Source organism: Aegilops tauschii, chromosome 2, assembly GCF_002575655.3.
Source record: "Aegilops tauschii subsp. strangulata cultivar AL8/78 chromosome 2, Aet v6.0, whole genome shotgun sequence".
Lineage (NCBI taxonomy): Eukaryota > Viridiplantae > Streptophyta > Magnoliopsida > Poales > Poaceae > Aegilops > Aegilops tauschii.
Window position 1 is genome coordinate 631,149,144 of NC_053036.3, and position 4,697 is coordinate 631,153,840.

The 4,697-nt window shown below is 55.3% G+C and overlaps 1 pseudogene; it reads right to left on the reverse strand.

Annotated features, from left to right (window-relative positions):
* Nucleotides 1-256: 256 nt before the first annotated feature.
* Nucleotides 257-1,622, reverse strand: LOC109772970 (uncharacterized acetyltransferase At3g50280-like; annotated as a pseudogene).
* Nucleotides 1,623-4,697: the final 3,075 nt, after the last annotated feature.

Here is a 4,697-nt window from a genome sequence, read left to right on the forward strand (position 1 = left end):
ATTAGGCGAAGAAATTTGTTTAGGTGACACACTGCTAAGACGCTGGGCTGATTTCAATAGGGAAAAGTATATTACAGACTCAAAAGTGCAACCTGACAAGCTAGCAACAAAAAATTGCAATCAAAGAAGAAAAAAAGTGCAACCTGATGCTGGGCATCAGGATTATTACTACAACACAGACACGGCATTTGAAGGAAGAAAGCACCGGAACAGGCACACTTCCGCCGCCATCATGACCACATATCTCTGCCCTCCTCTAGACCGACGGGTTCATCAGCTCTTGGTCGGCGACGAGGCTGGCGAGAGCATGAGGAGCGAGGCACACCTCCAGTTCCATGCCCCCTGCCCCTCCGCCGTCCTCGAAAACCGTGATCAACCCGTCCAGCTTGTTCCCCGGGCCGGTCCGGACGCCCAGCGGCCTGCCCCAGCCAAAATCATTGCCATACACATCAAACCGCGGCGAGCCGCTCACTACCACAATGGCAGGATCCCCACCTAAGTCAGGCGCGTATCTTAAGCTGGGGTTTTTAGACCAAGCCACGAGCTCCTCTGTCACCGTCGCCTCGTCGACCGAAGCCACAGCACGGTTCAGTAGCCAGGCCGTCCAGCCCAGCCGGCCGTCCCCGGACCTCGCCGACTGGCTGCCTAGCAGCCGCTCCTGAAATCGCGTTGCCCACGTAACCCTGTGAAATGCCCTTCACCCGTGTCCTGCATCCCACGGGGAGGACGAGCCTCGTCTCCCGGTCCGGCGCCAGCCCCCGGGCTCGACACACCGCTCGCCATAGGTGCGCCAGCAGGGCCTGCAACGAGGAGGTGGTGGCCGTGGCCGTGCCGGCCATCTCGGCATTCGCTTTAGCCTTGAGCTTCTTTATGCTCTCCGGGGAGAAATGGATCGAGCATTCCTGCACCGGCGGGCAATCGAACCTCCTCGCCATGTCCTGCACCTTGGCAAAGGGCAGAGGGATCGCCACGGGACAGCCGTCGTGGAACCACCTCCCGAATGGAGGCAATGGCGCCGCTGTGAATATGTTGCCGTCACCGCTTCGGCTCATCTCCGACCATGTGTTGAAGAGGTCCCACAGTGTCGTGCCGTCCGCGGCCGCGTGGCTGAGCGACATGGCGACGAAGACGCCGTCGGCGAGCTCAGTGACCTGCACGGCCAGGAGCGGCCGGCTGGGGTCGACGGCCGCGTCCGTGCTTAGCATCCCGTTGAGAGGGAAGAAAGAGGAGACAACGCGCGGGATGACCCGGAGCGGGCCGGAGATGTCGGATACGTTGACCCCGGGCGCCACGGCGTGGATGAACTCGGCGCCTTCGTCCCCGCAGCGGAGGGAGATCGTCAGACCCTGCGGAGCACCGGCACTGGCCGCCGGCGCAACGGCGAAGCGGCCGGCAAGGGGGTAGAAGCGGCCCAAGGCGCGTGCGAAGGACGACGCGAGGTGTTGGACGGCGCTGGCCGGAGGCTTGGGCAGGAGGACTCCTTCCTGGCTGTAGCCCACGGTGATCCGCCACAGGTCCCATGGCGTCAGGTGGATGGTCTGAGGCTCCGGCGACTCTGAGCTCTTTTGATACTCCGGCTTGACCATGCGCCTGGAGATGATCTGGACACCGCCGCATTCCATTAATTTTGATCGCCGAAGCAGTAGCAACTATGGAGAATGTGAGTTTGAGGAGAGCACGATCGTGTGTGTTCCGAGAGTTTTGATCGTGTATATATTAAGGGAGCCCATGTTTTTTTTGCGACTGGAAAGAGAGCTTTATTAATTAAAAAATAGTTGTACAGTCACCTGCCAGATAGCACCTAAGAGCATCCACTCTTGACAGATTAGCGAGGCTCCTTAGTCTCATTTACCAGATGACTTACTCCCGACCTATCTGTCTCTGAACTGTCCAAAACCTTTACCAGGGATACACAATCAGTCTGAATAACAAGAGGCAGTGTTGACTGTAAGAGCGCCGTAGTAACGCCTTCCCGAGCGGCCACACACTCCGCTTCGTAGGCACTCGAGCAGTGTGGTATAAACCAACACGCCGACATGATGTATTCTCCTCTACTGTTTCTCGCCACCATAGCCGCTGCCGCCGTGTGTGATTCCGCATCAAAGGAGCCGTCTACGGATACTGCAATCCAGCCCTCAGGGGGTGGCGGCCATGGGGCTAGCTCCTGAATACTCTTTCCGCGTTGTGGCCGAGCTCCCGACCCCTCCTGTCCTATGACTTCTTTTCCTTTCAGCATTTCATAGCCTTCACTGAGTTTTATCTAATTTAGCCCACGCGTGTGACACGCAGGCACACCTCGTGGATAAGCACGACAACAGAGATCTGGATTTTTTGTCCAAAAGGACCCCCTGGCCAACAGAATTGCCAAAAAGGACCACTCGTCGAAAATATGGACAAAAAGGACCCCCTAACTAGTGGCGGCAGGCGCGGCAGGCAACACGTGGCACCTGTCGCCGCGCCAGGAGGCGGCGGGCCCTGCCACCACGGCAGGAGGCGGCCGCGCGGGTCACAACGGGTATCGCACAGTGGCGTGGCTGGAACGGAACGGGCCAGGAGTGGCGGGCCCGGCCGCCACAGGGTGAGGCGGCGAGCGCTGCCACTGCCGCTCCCTGGCCGACAGCCCCTGCTGCGTGCGGGCCGAGGCGTGGGCCAGGCCGCCACCGGAGGAGGCGGCATCTTTCTAACTTTGCACGCGCGACACCTTTCCTGTTGCAGACGGCGCTGATTCCCGTGCAGTGCTGATTCCCACGCGCGCGGACGACAATGAATTTGACGGGCGGGAATCACTCCGGCTTTCTTCAGCGGATGCGACGGCACTGCGGGAATCACTCACTCGTTGCGGGAATCCGATGCTGCGGGAAGCTGTTGTGCCGACACTACAGGGATCCTAAAATTTCCCGCTTAATTTTCTCGCCATCATTTACCGTCTGAGCTTATAAAAGGAGACACCGATGCTCTCGTCCAGCAATCCTCGAAATCGCCACTGCGCAAAGTGTGTAACACATTTTTTTCAGTGGGTATGAGTGTGCCTTGCTCAGATCAAAGCATTAGGCCGAGGAAAATGAAGAATGCAAGTTTGCCTCCAGGGGTGAATTAAACGGTAGAACTGGAATACAGCTTAAAAACTACATGAAGGCATCATCGTCATCCTCCGTCGATGCAGAACTCTTGCCCTTCGAGGATGCAGAACTCTTACCCTTGGACGATGCAGAAATCTTGCCCTTCGAGGATGCAGGACTCTTGCCCTTAGACGATGCAGAACTCTTGCCCTTAGACGATGCAGAACTCTTGCCCTTTGATGATGCAGAACCCGGAAGCGGCGGCATGAAGATATCATCTTCGTCCTCGCTCTCCTCAGTTCATAAAAATGGATGCTTTTCTGCAGTCCTTCTGAAAGTTTCACTCTTCGGCTCCACTACCTCCTTCCACCTTGCATTCAACCTAAGAAGTTCTTTACGTACCTCCTCATAGGTCCTTTCAGGCCACCCAGACCTACGTAATTGGTGAGCCAAGTCATTCATTATGGTGTCACTACCGGTGAGTTCGTCCCATGGAACTATCCTATTGTCCATCCTGAAATCGGTAGCTAGCCTCAGAAGAGTGCTGCTCATCCCAGGGTGAAAACTACGATCAAAAGGATAATGGGACATCTCGACTACACTACACTCGAATGCTTATCCACCTCCGTCTGAAGGGGGTTTTATAGGTAGAGAGGAGAAAATGGCGGGAAAGAACGACTGCAGTATGGCGGGAAAGGGTTGGCGGGAACATATGGCGGGAAGGGGTTGGCGGGAACATATGGAGGGAAAGCGTTGGCGGGAAAATATTGAGGGGAAAGGGTTGCCTGAAAATAATTTTTTTAATGTCTAAGATGGACAATGGTTGCACAGTATTCATCAGCCAAAAATAATAAAAAAATCATTTCGGCCTAACATAAGCCGAAGAGTGGAGCGGGATAGTATGGCGGGAGATATAGGCGGGAAAAATTGTTCCTGACTGGTGCATTTTTATTCCCACATACATAGATGTTCAAATCAAAAAGTCTGATACTGACATATGTAGATACAATTGGTCGCGCACGTGGATAGATGAATCACCCTACTTTACGACGACCACCTGGCCTTTCCTTACGACCGGAAGGCGACAAGCGATTAGGTGGCCGAGTTACACGAAGACCGCGGCCGTACTCCAATTCGGCTTCATGTGTCTGCGAGTCCTGCGTAGGTGGTGGACTCGCGAATCCTTGTTGCGAACCTGAAGCGTAATTGTAGGCGTATGGTTGTGACTCCGCGGGGATAAAAGATGGGCCTAATGCTGGACTGCCACCCCTGGAGGCAAACTTGCATTCTTCATTTTTCTCGGCCTAATGCTTTGATCCAAGCAAGGCGAACTCATACCGACTGAAAAAATGTGTTACACACTTTGCGCAGTGGCGATTTCGAGGATGGCTGGACGAGAGCATCGGTGTCTCCTTTTATAAGCTCAGACGGTAAATGATGGCAAGAAAATTAAGCGGGAAATTTTAGGATCCCTGTAGTGTCGGCACAACAGCTTCCCGCAGCATCGGATTCCCGCAACGAGTGAGTGATTCCCGCAGTGCCGTCGCATCCGCTGAAGAAAGCCGGAGTGATTCCCGCCCGTCAAATTCATTGTCGTCCGCGCGCGTGGGAATCAGCACTGCACGGAAATCAGTGCCG